Genomic DNA, 17,247 nt, shown 5'->3' with positions numbered 1-17,247 from the left:
GCCGAGATACAATTTCTTTAAAATATGTTTGAACAAGTTTGTTAGGACTTGAAAACGTTTGTTAGAGCAAGTTTCTTATCGGCTTCTGAAAACGTTCGTTAGGACTATTCACCCTCGAGGCGAATACTAGTATAACGTGAAGAGTCTCTCTCTCCGTCGAGTATTTAGATAAAGGTTTTCCTTACACGGAAGTACGAGTGTAATGCGAGAGAAGTTTCCGCCTCGATGTGAGCATAACAAGCATATTGTAGTTCGTCGATAAAACCGTGCGAAAACGGGATAGTATACACGTGTGGCATATGTTTTGAAGTTGGAAGAATTGGTCATTCGTTCAAAAGCATAAATAGGATTTGAAAATATCAAGATGTGTCCCTGGTATGGTTGTTATCACTATTCTCGAAGTTTTCGGATGACAACAAGGAAAAATAAAGTCATGTACATGGCACAAGATGGTGATTAGGTTGATCGAGTCTAATCACCATCACGAGTCATTAGAACTTTGGTATGACTTACCATAATATAACTACGTTGATCGAGTGTCGTTATATTATGCTAACTCATACCTCTATTCCCACATCACTCCATAGAATCAAGTTCGTGTAATCGTGAAGATTTAAAATGAACAAAGTGTAACGGCATCTCTAACGCGACTCGTATCGAATCGAAAGAATTTGTGCAACTCTGAAGAAGCGTTTCCCGAGTGAAGTGTATAAACGATTGTTCACGTCAATGCGGTTCAAGTCAACCAATAATGTCTTTAGGTACTAAAGGAGTAACGAATTATGATAACGAGTAGTACGCAACCGTAGTGATAAGCGGTGATGACGATACTCATCTAGAGTAGTGGTGGTAGTAACAAGAAGTAGTAAATAGTGAAGAACACCGGTGTAACGTCGGTAGTGGCTAGTGATTGCCATAGTGGTGGAAACCTTATAGTACTCGTGAATAGTAAGCCGAGACGGTGGTGAATAACAATCTGGGAGACAGAGTTCCCGGACTGGTGTGACTAATGAAGTCGTCGTCATCCTTGCGCGTAGGAATCTCGAATTTATGTGTGTTACCAGAAAGTGGCAGAGTACGAGTTCGTATGATGAAAATTAGGTACCATTAAGAAGTTCGCCTAAGAATGATTCAAGTATAAATGCACAAGTAGTCAAGTAAGTGCTATCTATAGCAAATGCAAGTCAGAATGCAATGATTAACTATCCGGTTGTAGTCTAGATTCACTAACGCGTCCTAATGACTCTATCAGACACATTAATGCACATCCTAGATCCCTACAACCAACGCTCTGATACCATCTGTAACGACCCGACAAAATCGTCATTGACGGCGTCGTTAACTTAGGTCCCGTTACGTGGTCGTAGTCCCTAAATGAGACGCGTTTGACCAAAATTATGTCGCATTCATTTGAGACGTATGAGACTTACAAAGTTTAGTTTACCAAACGGTTCGACAAGAAGTTAAGTTTACAAAAGTATAAAGTATAATTGAGATAACTTGCGACATAATAAGTTGAAAATCGCAGTTGCTATAAATAGCGTAAGTATGTATGCTTTAAGTTTGAATCCAAAGGTGCTATCACTAGCGTATGCATGTATGCTTGACCCCAAGCAAGTATTCAAAGTATGCGGAAGCATGTATCAAGTAGCCAAGTATGAACCTGAGAAAACATATAGAAAACTGTCAACGAAAAACGTTGGTGAAATCATAGATGTATTTGTAAAGTATGTTTTTGAACCACAAGATTTAGTATCAAAGCGTATACATCTCAAAAGATGTTGTTTGTATCACGAGCACCCAATTACCAAAGCTTAACTGAATCTTACCTCTGCATAATAGTGTTAGAACCTACACTATATACCAAAAATACGTTTCATCCATCTGGATGAGGGTTCGTCAAACCCGTATGGCCACACAACATAAGTTCTCGCTTACACCCTACAAGTGTAACCAATGATAATTGGACTTGAAGATTTTTGTTCTAACTCGTATGTATCTTTGCTTTCGTATTTGTGTTCAAAGTATAAAAGTATAAATCGTTTATGTTTTCTCATCCCAAGTATAAGTTTAAAAGAGTAAAAGTGGGACTATGATCTCACCGTAGTTGCATGCCAAAGTACTTGAAATTAAACGTTGTGCAAATGAAAGTTGCTTAGCCTTGAGCTAAACAAATAAGTCGTATCAATTACCGGTTACGACACAAGGTCGGTCGAAATGTGTTCAATTAGTCCTATGGCTCGTTACGACTCGATTAATATAGCATGTGAATCAAGTTGTCAAGTTTCATGCGAGAATCAAGTATAAAAGCATGTTAGAACGATTGCATAAGTATTTGGTTAAGTTTGACTTTGGTCAAAGTCAAAATCAACGGGGTCGGATCGGGTATCCGACAATTTTTCTGAGTTATATATTCATATATGAGCATGTTAGAACAAGTTACATGTTAATCGGAGGTGCGTAGCATAGTTAGAATTAAACGAAAAATGGTCAAGTTGGACAGACCCTGACAGTTCATTTGGACGGCGTCCAGATTGGCTGGACGGCGTCCAACTGTGAAGGGATGGACGGCGTCCAAGGGTTTGGACGGCGTCCAGATTAGTGCACAGACCCTGTTTGCTGAAACACACAAGTGCACGAACCAAAACTCAAACAAACACACTTTGTGAACCGAAAACACTTAGAATATGTATCTTATACCGTTGGAAAGGTATTTTGACGAGGAAAACGACTAAGCACATTTCATCTACCAAGTTAATCATTTACAACAAAAACCTCGTCGAATGATCGTTAAAAGTTCATTATTCAAGTTTCAAGTTCGTAAAACGCATTTCATGATTCAGTGATCCAATTTACATATATGATATGCCGTTTCGAAAGTAAACAAACATACATCGCAACTAAACACCTACAAACAACATTGTCAAGCATTTAATGCACCAAAGGTTCGTTTTAAAATCTATCAAACCCTAACCAAGAATCATGAAATCAATAATCATGTTAATGAGGTCTTACCAAGCTAACCAACATATCAAATTGAAGCTAATGATGCTAGTAACACATTTAACACAATAGGTTTAACATCTAACAACATTTAATCAATCAAAATCAAAGATTAAACTAACTCATTTCAAGTGTTCATGCTAGTTACACCAAATAACAAGATCGAGCATACAAATTACATATACATCACAATGAGCCATAGACACTAATTAACACCATTTCAAGTCTAAAGGTTTAATTTATGAAAATTAGAGATTTTGAAAAACTTACCCCAAGCTATGAAATTGGTACCAAATTGAAGAGGATGGAGAGAGGATCACGAATATGTAGTCGGATTTGTTGTGAGCTTCCTAGATCCGAAATAGATGATGAATCTTTGATGTTGGGGTTTGAAAGAAAAGATGGAAGTATTAAGAAAGGGATAAGAGAGAAATGAGAGGATGAGAGGTGGGAGGTGATGACTAGTTGACCCAAATTGACCAAATGACAAGATTAGTCCCTCAAGTTTGTAGTCGGGTGCGGAAATTAACCGAACGAATTATTTTACTACGCGAGAGTAAACGGGAGATGTTATAATCCAATAACGGAAATGTTAAGAACGTTAGTTAATGGAAGGTACGAATTTAGATAACGAAAGATATTATCTAAAAAAAAGACGGGCGTTAAAATGAATTAACGAAAAAGTGCGGGATGTTACATGTAAAACTTCCCCCGCTTCTAATAGCTGCATCCTAATACACTTTATAAAGCACGTATCGTCCTCATGACTCAAACATTATAGGCATATAATAGAGGCATCCATTCCACAACTAACGATCCCAAACATATCAATAAGTACACCAAATAGTCACCAAGAATGACAAATGTATAATCCTGTGATTGCGTAACAATAACCCAAAACAAATTCCCTCTACAAAGCAGAATCAACAAAATGCGGAAGATAAAATATAACGTCATTGGCCCATAAAAGTCGTATGCTCCCGACTACCCCACAAAAACATCTCAAAAGCAAGAGTTTCCGTACTCACTTACTAAATAAGTCAAACGGACAAAGGAGGTTATCCATTAAACTTTATACATCGAGAAAAGTTGAGGGACCAAAAGTCTAAACCTTGAAACTTCAAAAGTGCAGGGACCATATCTGAAAATTCCGAAAATATTTCAAAAATTTTGCACTGGAGGTCCTTGAGGTTAACAGCCGTTAATTAATTTAACAGGAAGGACTGACTGTGTTAAACATTTGTTAATGTGTGAACTGTTTAAATTGTGACAGGGGTTCACAAGCTTAGGTCAGTTCAATGATCAGAGGGTTCACGAATTAATTGGCAGGTTCAAAGTGTAAAAGTTTATCATGAGTATGTCTAGGTTCAATGAATCTAAGTGTTGTAATGGAAATGGAAGAAAAGAGAATAAAAGTTGTAATGGAAATGGGGGAAAAGAGAATAAAAGGCATATGGTCCCATGTGGCTTTCATATTCATGCGTCAAAGAAAGGTACCAGGTGGGGTCCACCACAAACAAAGTTCACCAAATTTGCATTTGTGCCATCGTCATATTAAGTGTACCTTTTTAGTCGACAAAGGAGTATACCAGTGGGTCCCGCCAGCTTAAAGTTCCATTTAATTACGAAAAATACCCTCGTCTATTTTCCAGCTCTTCTTCATCGTGTTCTTCATCAATTCCGGCGACTAGGTGGCGGCACACGGTGGTTAGTGGCGGCTTTCATGGAAACATGCTCAAATCACAACCAAAACACATGAAATTTGTCAGATAGGTGCATTAGAACCCGCTAAACACTTGTCCATTAACAGATTTCCCAAACAAACACCCAAAATTCACAGATTAAACGATTTCAGTCCACTTTTTCTAGAACACAAATTTTTTCCAAAACTCGATAAAATCAACGATTTATGACCTATAATTTTGAGGAAACAATCACTAAATGATTACAAACAATTCCTCATTCTTATAATTCTTCAATTCGGCCTAAATCATCAAAAACCCAAAAAAGTCAACAAAAGTCAAACCGAGATCCAAATTTCAATTTCATCAAATTGCAACAGATTAATCGATTCTTGGTTGATCTTAGGCTCTGATACCATTTTGTTAGATCCCATGCTAGGATCTTTTGATCAAAGAACAAGAACCAATTGACAATTTGAGCAAAAACATGTAATGAATAAGATGAACATGATGAATATGAGATGAAGAATAAACAAACTCAAAGATAATCAGCTGAAACTAGTGCCAAGATTACATTCATGAATCAAGATAAACAATCTAAAACAATAACACTAATCTAAGCTAATCACTTTGCCATTTCCATGGTGGTTGGAGCATCAATCCACCATAGATCCTCGTGAAGAGGTGGAGCTCACCTCACTCTCACATTATGCTCACACAAACTTTGGAGGTGCTCAAATGATAAATGAACAAAGTAACTCTTTATATAGGCCGTTTTGTCACATATGCTCATGTGACTAGAGTTACTTGTTCAATACAATCCTAGGTGTACAATATCATAATAAACGTTATTCGCCCAGCGACGGCCATACAAATATGCATCAACAGATTAATGGCCCTAGATGGGATCAAGAAAATTGGGTGGCCTCCGATATGTCATTACGCTAAGAAATTTTGTGTGATGGAAACTGTTTCCATCACATTTTCTTATTCTATGTTCGCTTGCTCTCACTTTTATCTCTGCATTTAAACTCAAACTTCTAGCAAAGCAGTAATTAATTAAGTGATTATGATTATCTTAGACTTATCTTTGTGTATTAAATACTTATGTTAGTTTTTAAATATTTTAAAGAAAATAATTTACTTACACTTATATTTCCGACACTATGTTAGATAAAAAACTTACTAATACTTATGGTTGGATTTTGATGATATATATAATCTTTAAAATGTGTAACAACGAGATTAAGGGGTACGCGCTTCGCGACTAAGAATTATCGATGGCTATTCTTTATACATTTAGTTTGGTAAAGTATTCTAGGGTTAAAAACTTACCATCACTCGTTGAGGGCTATTCATTAGAAACTTAATTTTACATGTCAAAGTCTTAAGCGGTCTCGTCTCGTCGCTGGCTATTACAAAAGGTTACAAAGTTCTCATGCGGCAGATTTAGTTAAAATCAAACCGTTGTCATTCACAGAGTCTATACATAGATATATAATAACTTAAACATTACGGAATCTTGCCTTTTCATGTAAGCAAAGTGAGATAAATAATTGTTTAATATTTATGACACAAATACTTTTCTTTGGATATGGGGACAAGCCCCGAAAAAAATTCAAAAAGAAAAAAATAAGGTACAATTACAACGGGTATGCCCGAGGAGGTGTTTTAAGTGACCACCAAAACACAAAATAAATGACTAAACAAAAGCACTAACCGATGATTAAAAACTAACAGACCTAAAAATGCTTAATGCACATCAAAAAACCAATTGTCATAGTGTATATGACTTGTGACCAAACAATTTCCCTTATAATACCAAATGCCATGAGAATTTGGCCGTTTTTGGCCAATTCACTTATCCAAACGACAACATATACCATTGACTTTTAAAAGTCTGCCAAGCAACAATATTTACCCGGAATTACAGGAACACGTTGGCCATTTTTATCTTTTTACCAGCCCATTTTCCCCACCAGCAGCAAATCTGACCCATGTGGCAATAACAACCCATTTCAGATAACAGGTGCCATAGAAACAGAACCTGTTGACCTTCAAAATTCAATATATCGCCAAAATAACCAGGCTTAAGCCCTTGCACCTTTACACCACTTTTAGCTATCGGATTTCTATATTCGATTAGTTTAAAATTTAAAAAATAAAAAAATAAAAAACAGTTCAATTAACATTCACAAACTGATTAAACACAGGTACTTAACTTGGATATATGGTACTCAGCCCATTTCTAGATAATAATGATGCAAACAGTTAAAGAACAACATAAACCCCCAAATAACCTTTCTAAAATAATAATAAAAAACAAAACCTATTAACATATACCAGCGTCAAACCATGCATTTAAAGTATTGATGATTAAAAAGGAAAAATAAATAACCAAAATAACAACAATACCTGAATCGTTTCAAAATCGTAAGTCAAATTTGCTATAGAACAACCCAAGCACAAACATCATCGAAGTTTATAACCTCACAAAAAACAAACAAAACAAAATGAATTAAAATTTTTTGAAACCAAACGGAGTGCGAACGAATGTACAATACAGAACGAAACAAAAGATTGGAAGAATACCTGATAAACCCACTTCGTAACCAAGTAAAGGTAGAGAATCAACTTTCAATTCCAATAAGCCCATAATCATGTACTTAACAATAATAATAACAAAATTACACCCTATTGACAACACAAACTAACCCATCATCGTAAAAAGTTAATATATTTTCAATTAATATGAATTGGTACCTTCGATTTCATGTTCAATACTATCATCTAAAACCTGATGATGTTGTTCGTCGCTGCTCCTGTCAACATCACCGTTATCGGAATGAATTCCATCCTCGTAATCCATCAACGGCTCGCTATGTTCACCATGTATATTCATATTTGTATCACCAATTTTGGATTTAACTGTTGTAAAATATATATAAAAATAAAGCGGTTTACCTCCAGATGGGCTCAAGATGGGCTCCACGGGAAGCATTGTTAGAAAACTGGTAAGAGGCCGGCCGCGCGTTGCCGCAACATTTTTTTGCACATACGTTGTAGTAATTGTATTACAAAAGTACTACTCTTAGGTTTATGCAGTTGTTATTACAGTACTTTTCTGGATCATGGTTTTGCATTCCTTCAAAGTCTAGTGGTAGTAAGGTAGTGTTTGGTTACTCTTTTTTCTTTTTTGCACATTTGTCATTGCTTGAGAGGAGTGGCATTCTCTTTGATTTGTCATTGCAGATTCATCAACCACTTCCCCGTCCGCCAGAATAATTGTACATCGCTGGGATAACTGGTCGTTAAAACATTCGCATAACATAGTAAGTTCTCACCTGAAGTCAATAAAGCAAAGCATAAATTAAAACATCTGACAAACAATTAAGTAAGAAATATAAAAACTTACTAAACATCCATGTAGAATGTAAAACCTGAAACAAATATTTTTTTGGTTGATGATTACAAAAAGTAAGATTGTAGCTTTGTAGATGCATTGCTAGTCTGTATTTTATATCAAACAATAGGTGATGTTGATGGAGTTTGATAACTTACCTGTCATGGTGTTTTCCTTTAGTTGGATTTGATATTGTGTGGTCTCATTTTTGTGTGGCTTCGCAGATGAAGTTCGATATTCTATAGGCTTCTAGGCTGCATTTAGCTGAAGTATGTCGGCGAAATAGTTCTTGTGTTTTTAATCCATCATGGCTTGGATAGCGGTTCCCTGGAGTAAGCTGATCGGTTTAGTATTTTTTTGACCTAGCATGAGATAGCGGTTAGTATGACTGGCTCCTCTAAAGACTTACAACCCTTTACTTCAAATTGCAATGCACGTTCGTTCCATAATGTCTTTGATAGAAAACCTTCTACCCTTACCACATTAAAAACAGCTATATTTCTTTCTAAATGGAACACATGTCAGTAACTTCAACTAGCAAAGTATAACCATACCAATCTATATATTTAGCAACAAATGATTGAAAGCAGCTCGATTGACCTTCACCAATGTTTTGATTCCAATTTGTTAATTAAAAAGAAACATACCATTAACGTAACCAATTACTGTATTATTATCAGCAGGTATATGCAGTTGTTGGGTTTGATCTTTAACAACAATAACGTCACTTACCACGGCTGCATAAAAAAACATACATAAAAAACAGTTTTCAGGCGTGACAGTATCAAGTTAAACACGTAATATATTAGACAATTGAATAAACGGGTAGTAACAAAAATGTCGTAACATTATCCTGTACAAATATAAAACACACAAATGCATAAATGAAAGACAGAGAAAAATACTTCAAACCGTATCTATACCAGTTGTGGAACTTCCATAAAGTTGCTCCATTTTATTTTTAACAACAATGTCTGTTGCTCTAGCTGCATTAAAACAAATGAATACAAATTAAGTTTTTTCTACACGTATTAATATCTTAAACATACATAATGGTAACTAAAAATCTTAAACATACATAATGGTAACTAAAAAGAACACACCATTACCACTCACAACAATAGTCTAAAGAACTAAACATGTATATAATATAACCAAACATTAAAGTTATGTCACACATTCGACTAAATACAGCATTACCTAACTACCAAAGTTATACCGATGTATATATCACCGTTCACTAATCCTAATCATTAAATAGAAAATGTACAAATACATCTTGTTTCGACCGATATGTAAGTACAAAAATAAAGCATAACCATAGTTGCAGATCAATAATAAACATGTAGGCCTAATATACTATATAGTAGGTACATAGCAAATAGCATTCAACATAAAGGTTACTGAAAATAAAAAAAAACAATTAACGGAATTACCACCAATGATAGTACAACAGCTGAAAACTAATATTTTAAAAGAGATATGTACGTGCTAAAATAAATTACCGTTAATTACTTCTTTTATTTTCGATAACAACATCAAAAACATAACAAACAACTTAACAAACAGTTGGCAACCAAAAACGTCACACATAATACAGGACAAAGAACATCAACATATTACAAAGATAAAAATATCGAAGCTAAAATACATTACCATCACGAAGAAAACCCACTAGAAGCAAATTTCTTCCAAATGCAACCTAAAAACAAAAACAGCAGTATGCATGAAGAATTAAAAAATAACAATAACATCACACAGATAACAAATAACCATTAAAAATGAATTCTAACACAAATCGGACATTATAAAAAACTCTTTCAGATACTTTAACTAACACCGACATAACGAACTTCCTTTCAATCCACCTATTTGAAACTCATACTCAATCCAAAAATTGACTTCCCTATCCCTATTGAAAAGAAAATAGAAAACAAATTCCGATTAACAACCGCAGTACCCTGAAACTTCACTTGTTTCATTCAATATCTATTACGATTATCATACATCAAGTTTTTGCAAACAAAACTTTGTAGTGTAAGTATGGTGTCACAAACAATAACATCCATTAAAATAAGTTTATCAATTGAATGTATCCAAAAAAACACTCATTCGGACATTTTTACAAACACCTTGTGGACACCAACAAAAAAACTTCCTTTTAATCCACAAAACCACATTCAATCAGCTTGCGTCCACGTTAACAACAAAACGGGAAACAACAACATACCCATATATATTATCTACTCATGTTAACGACGATGGATTTTCCAGCAGAAGAGCCCCGAGTATGAGAGGAAAAAATCATAATAACTCACACAATCAACAATGTCGAATCAAAATAGATGTAACAGAAAGATATGAACTAAATAAGCAACAAAAACATTCAAAATACACACTAATTACTCGGTATTAAAGTCGTAGGTTCAAATACCCAAAAAAGTTAAGAGTTCAAAATACCTAACTTTAGTTGTTGAACTGCAAAAGCTCACAATATTGAAGAACAATCGGATTAGAAACGATGATGGAAAGCCTGAAACCCCAATTTGGCAACAGTGGCCATAGCGGCCTGACATTAAAATACATCTTATTGTACAATGCAGGCCAAGAATGCCACCACCCACGACCTGTAATTATATGAAATTTATAACCAATGGTGTTAATTTACTTAATTAATGCTACAATCTATGGAGTAAACCAAATCTATATATCCTCATTTTTTCTGCTCATAATCTAAATATATAAATATCAAAAAATCAAATAATCAATTTTGATAGGCGTATAACACTATAGGCGTATAACAGATTATAGAATGATTATGATCCTAAACATAGACTGCAAAGAAACTTAAGGAGTTAACATATAAGATAATAATGTATATATAAGCGATACTAAAACCGATAACTTCGTAGTTTAAATAACAATATATCATTTCCAATTACTTAGTAGGAAGCTCAGAAACATTTTATTAAGCAACAACATCTAATGTCCCGTCAAATACACTTGAACCGTCAACAATATTCGTACAACGTATCCAATTCAAGACTATGCAAATGAGTTTCATTGCATGTTTTGACATACACAATAAAATAAATACACAGAAAAATTGTTGCTAATTGCCCACGGGAATAAGAAGGAGTACTTCCATTACCTATTTTTTCATTTTTCTAGAGGGGGATGGAGAAAAAATTAAATATTAATTAACCTACATATTGCAAGAACTAATATTTTTTGTACCAATATTTTTGTTAACATCGCCACTTTTGATAAGAATCAATTAACTGCTGAAACTTTTGGTGACATCATTATCGACTACCCGTAAATCAATCGGTTTCAGTTCTTCCAAAATTTAGGGGTTTCGCGATTTTAGGGTTTTTTAGTTGAAGAATTGAATTCATCCGATCTTTAATTTTGGGAGTAAATCAAGTCACTGCTGTTCGAGTTTAGGGTTCTTCAACTGTGATATTTCAAGAAGGCGATTTGAATTTGCTGTTCAAGATCACTTACGAAGTTACAATCTTCATTCACTTAAGGTACAGTATAATTTTTATCTTTAAGAGTAATCGTGTATCATGGTGTCCAAGAAGAAGAAAAAGTACCAAGATATAACGGCGACTGCTACTAGGGTTTTGCGAAACCGATCGGTTAGTCGTGGAACAACGGATGCGGCTTCTAAAAGTGGAGAAGTGTCTTCATCTGATTCTGATGGGGATCGTTCATCTCAGATTATGGATGATGTCGTACGTTCCAATCTGATGGTAGATGAAGTTGATCAACCAAATAAGAACGAGGGAGATGTGCCAATTGAACAACCTGGGAAGGATAATCGTGATTCAGAGGGGATGGTTCTGAAAACCTATAGTTCTAGAAAGAGGAAGGGTAAAGCGAACCAGCTGATTGATGTTGGGGATGGTCCGTCTAAAGAAAAGAAGAGTGCTCAATTTGTTCCTTACGCTGGTGATTCTTCTATTCCTGCTAATGAAAAAATACTCCCTGAAGTAATTAAAAAACGCAAGGGTAACAGGAAGAAAGGTGGGTATGGTAAGAATTCTCCTGTAACTGATCATTCTATTGATGATATTGTAGTTAGTAACGATGATATTATTGCTAAATCTATTGGTGAAACAATTGCTGTTGCTAAACCGACTGTTTCTGCTAGTCCTGTTGTATTCTTTAAGAGTTCAAAAGATGGTAGTTATAATGAGGTTGATGTAAACCTAGTGGCTGCTGCTGAGAATGCTGTTAAGTTATTTAAGAATGATGGTTTTAGAGAGTCAATTGTTGTTCCTGATGATTTCTCCCAATTTACATTGGGTGGCAATGTAACATTAATGAATACGCAGGATAATAATAGTGGTGATAAAAATAATGTTGTTTCTGGGATTAAATCTACAACAATGGAAGGGGTAGAGACTAGTGATGGGCAAGGCAATACAAATACTAAAACTCCAAGAGCATGGGTAAATCCAAACATCACTTTTGCCGACTTCTTAAAACAAAACAAATATGAAGAAGAATTAAAAATGGAGTTCATTCCTCCTGTTTTAATGTCTAATGGTCAGAAGAGAGTAGTTTTCTCCGCTGAGGAGGTTAAGAAGGGCGGTAGTGCATTTTCTCTTCAATTATATGAGTATTTTATTGGAACTTCTATGGATTATAGGGTTGTTAATGCCCATCTAAGGAGAATGTGGCGGAGGTATGACCTTAAAGAAATCGTCAAAACAGCTGCAGGATTTTATTTATGCAAATTTAAAAATGAAAAGGGTATGAAGGAGGTTCTTGAGAGTGGTCCATGGTTAGTTAATAATGTTCCTTTTTTCGTGAATCAGTGGGAACCTGGGGTTTGGCTTGAAAAAATTGAACCTGAAAAAGTTCCAATTTGGATTTGCATTCACAATATACCCATTGAACTATGGAGTGGCAGAAGTATAGGTAAACTTGTTAGTGGTATTGGTAGGCCTATGTTGATGGACAAAGTTACTTCAGAGAGATGTTTGAGTAAAAGTGGAAGACTAGGTTTTGCTAGAGTTTTGACTGAAGTCAATGCAGCTGATGACCTTCCTAGCTTTGTTGAATTTTCCTATCCTGTGATTGGTTCTTTTCCAGCCAAAGTGGGTAAACTTGAGGTGACTTATCAATGGAAACCGCCTTTATGCACTCACTGCAAAGTGTTTGGGCACTCTTTTAATACTTGTAAAATTAGGCCTAAAACAGAAGATGAAGTATCTGCTCAAGTGTTAAAAGACGCTTTGAAAATCAACAATGATGGTGAAACAGTTGATTTAAATAACCAGTGTGTTGAGGACGGCTCTAAAGTTGTTGGTAAGAAAGGAAGGGTATTTCATAAGTTGAATTTTGATAATAATAAAAGTCAATGGCAGTCAACAGAAGCAAAAGGTATCAAGCAAAATGCAGTTAAGAATAATTATGGTATTAAAGACAATATTGCTGTGGAGGAAACAGATTGGAATGTGGAGTCCCAGAAAAATCGAAATCATAATGTTTTAAGGAAAAGAGATAAAGGTAAGGGCATTGATGGTGAAGGTAATAATAAGACATATTCCAAAGATAGAATTGAAACAAACAATCCTTTTTATGTATTAGTAGATGATGAGGGTAATGGTGATTGATGTTAAGTTTGATAATACTGCTCCGAAATTAGGGTATTCTACATCTTGTTAGTTTCTTACTTTATATCTAGTATAGGTCCTCGAGTTTCGCTCAAATTAGTGTTACTCATGTTGTAACCCTCTTTGTATCATTTCCTTATCAATAAAATTATCTTGCTTTTCAAAAAAAAAAAAATTAAAGATCTAAATATTAAAAAATAAGATAATCAAATAATCATTTATTCAACACTTAATCTGACATATTCTTATCAGATGTTTAGTTAGCGAGTTAATCATACAACGAACTAACTTTTGATTCTAAATATTATATAAAGAATTGGTAAGTTGTACTCGATTTATTCCTAATACATCCTATACCCATATCATTAGTACTCAGAACACATGGACCACAGACTATAAAATTGACAATAGGCAAAAAAAGGAAATAGGAGCAGTATGAGCATAAAAAATAGCAGGAGGAATACCGTGTAGCGTTCGCGACGGCAAAGATGATGGCAACGGTGGCACGGCAATGGCAAAAATAAAAATGAATATTTAAGTCAACCACCTGAAACCCTAATTTCATAACTAAATCTTCAATCGATTGAAAGATGACAGAACAAACCCTAATAATGAAGATATGGCGAAATCAAGCAACAATGCAACATATATGGTGAAATCAAATCTGATTTCCAATAGATTAAAAAAACCCAAAATAATCAGGACCAAAACATGGTCGATTAAAGCCAATGCAAACGACAACAGCAGTTAAACCATCGGAATACATCGATTTTCTGGCCATGGAAGCCGGCGAGTTTTTGTTCCATCGAATATGGAAGCGGGTGGTTCAGATAATGGGGAAGGAAATAGATGGTGAGAAGAAGAAAGTGGGTATGGGGAAGAAGAGTGTAGAACATTATAAAGATAATCACTCTGTATTTGCTTAATGGTAGGATAATGTCGTTTTTAGATTGTTAAAAAAGCAAACGACAAAAATCTGGGTGGCAATTAGTATATAAGATAAATGACCTGTAAATGGCTCGGATACAAACAATATCAAATACATATTTATAATGTACGTCTTAACACACACACACACATAAAAAGGTAGAATTCCCTAATGATGAACTCCTGGCGAATGGGTTTTCATCCAAGGATAGAAGATCAAACTCATGGTCAAATTTTGCAGATTAGTGAAGAATAAATTAGCCACTAATGTCTTTTCATGCATTTCGCTAGTTTTTTTTTTTTTTTTTTTGGAAAACATTACTGAACTGCCTATACGAAGTCTTTCGTAAAAGGTAACGGCTGAAAAGACTCCGACTATCGGAAGTTGTAGCGGACTAAACATGGCTGCAAACAGAGGGGTTTATACTATTGGCAGCAGAGTTTGACTTCATAGCATCTGGCATGGGATTTTGTGATCTAGTCTCCATAGGCAGCATCTTTAAGGATATCTTACGCATATAATCAGAGTATCAGACTACAAACCAAACGAATTAAGAAAATTAGGTCCCAGTTACATTATAGTGTATGGCATACATGACATTCCATATTGTAGTACTTGGCTCATTTGAATATATCTTCGTTCCACAATATATATATATATATATATATATATATATATATATATATATATATATATAGTGGTAGGATCAAGAGGGAAGTAACCAATCGGGGGGAAGCGGGGGGAAGCAAATTTTTTTTTTTTTCGTTTTTTGAAAAAACTTTGTTCACGAACATTATAGATTGGATGAAAATATGAACATTTAATAAAGACACTTTGTGATAAATGTTTTTATTTTGGCGGGAAAACGCTCGAAGAACTAATATATAACAATTATCGTGTTTTTCGAGCGTATGTTGAGGTTTTAGATATTAAGGTTTAGATATTAGGGTTTATAGGGTTTAGAAATTTAGGGTTTAGATTTAGGGTTTAGATTTAGGATTTAGATTGAGTTTTTAACACGAACGGTTTAGAGTTTAGGGTTTAGAGTTTAGTGTTTTGGGTTTATGGAATAAACCCAAAACACCAAACCCTAAACCCTAAACTCTAAATCGGGCTAAATTTTACTTCACAAAACATGAAGAAAAAAACGTTAACATTCTTCATGAACAATATTATCTTGAATGTTATTTTTGTCGATCGTTTTCCCGCCTAAATAATAACATTCATCACGAAGTGTCTTTTCTAAATGTTCATATTTTCGTGTGATCTTGATGCCTGAAAAAAAAAATCCAAAAAAAACGGAAAAAAAAAAAAAATTTTGCTTCCCCCCTCCCCCATTGGTTACTTCCCCATTGATCCTGGCCCTATACATATATATATACAGAAAAAAGAGCACAACAAACCTCAAAGTTATTTTTTGTTTAGTTCCAGTAACCCCTCATGATCAGAGAATCGAAGATGCCTCTTCAAGGTATTTATTCTGTGCAAACGATACATATGTTGGTCAACTGGTAGTTAAAAGATATCAGCTCAACAAAGAAATTAAAAAGAAGTTTAGAAAATCAGTTACAGATTGCAATGTAAATAACAATTAAATTAATCAAACTATTCACGTTTTTGGTTTTATTTTTTTTTTTCCTTTTTTGTTCCCTGAAAAGAAAAAGAGGGTAGCGTGTATTTAGAAGATTGTACGAACTTTGAAATTTAATATTAATATTAATGAGAATGATTTGTTTCTAGTTGCCATGTATGAAAAACTGTAACTGTAAATCAAACTTACACTGTAAACTATACTCCAGAGTTTAACATTCTATATTACCACTGGCCCGTTGTTTGGATGGTTAGTATTATTTCTTACCTCAATTACCACTTTCCCCTAAAACTTAGGGTTAGGGTTCATGAAACATAGCTTAAAATTAATGAGGTGATAACGTAAATCATACCTTAAATCTTACAGGGTTGTAGAAACTTTATTTCCTTAATATAGGAGCTTCAATTTAGTTGAAGTCTTGATTTGTCCTTCAATTTAGGTGAAGTCTTGATTTGTCTATAACAGATCAGCAACCAGCATTTGACAAAATCCCAATTCAAACAAACAAATAAGCTAACATGTAAACCCCAAATACCTATTAAAAACACTATAATTGATCAAATTCGATTTCAATAGCATCAAATATAACAAACATAAATACGAATTTAAAGTAAATAGCTTCGATCATTATATATTTTCAATATCAAGTAACGATACATGTGTAAGAAGATTGTCAGCGATTCGGTAATAATTACGAAGAGGAATACGATCATCGACGTCGATCTTGCGAGCCATCGCGTCGATGTTGATCGTCTTTCTGAGTGGACTGTTGGAAATATGTTCTCGGGTTGGCTATGGTTCGACCGTGGTTTGACCGTGGTACATATATTCCGAAGATATGCCCATGACATTAAATAATAAAAGTCCATTTATCCTATTCGGTCACACACAAAGGCCAATCGTAAATTGTTTGATATACCTTCTAATCGGAAATTAATTTATTAATCATTAGTTAATGGTTTAATAAATTAAGTAAGTTTTTTTTTATGTGTGTACATATTCTTACAAAT

The 17,247-nt window shown here is 34.5% G+C and overlaps 1 long non-coding RNA gene across 5 annotated transcripts; it reads right to left on the bottom strand.

The window, feature by feature from the left end:
- Nucleotides 1–7,098: 7,098 nt before the first annotated feature.
- On the bottom strand, nucleotides 7,099–17,017 carry LOC139849574 (uncharacterized). Of its 5 annotated transcripts, none has more exons than XR_011761380.1 (11): nucleotides 16,895–17,017; nucleotides 16,590–16,772; nucleotides 16,050–16,126; nucleotides 10,549–10,715; nucleotides 9,745–9,790; nucleotides 9,012–9,074; nucleotides 8,247–8,825; nucleotides 7,650–8,029; nucleotides 7,449–7,564; nucleotides 7,278–7,350; nucleotides 7,099–7,174 (listed from the first exon to the last, which is right to left on the bottom strand). It is a non-coding gene; the product is annotated as an uncharacterized lncRNA (long non-coding RNA). The 5 variants fall into 5 exon arrangements; XR_011763198.1 differs by adding an exon at nucleotides 8,101–8,125 and having other exon boundaries at nucleotides 7,650–7,989; nucleotides 16,590–17,011; XR_011762640.1 differs by having other exon boundaries at nucleotides 16,933–16,992.
- Between the last annotated feature and the right edge of the window lie 230 nt (nucleotides 17,018–17,247).

Source organism: Rutidosis leptorrhynchoides, chromosome 1 (genome assembly GCF_046630445.1).
Source record: "Rutidosis leptorrhynchoides isolate AG116_Rl617_1_P2 chromosome 1, CSIRO_AGI_Rlap_v1, whole genome shotgun sequence".
In the NCBI taxonomy this organism is placed as follows: Eukaryota; Viridiplantae; Streptophyta; class Magnoliopsida; order Asterales; family Asteraceae; genus Rutidosis; species Rutidosis leptorrhynchoides.
This window is presented reverse-complemented; position numbering and strand designations above follow the sequence as displayed.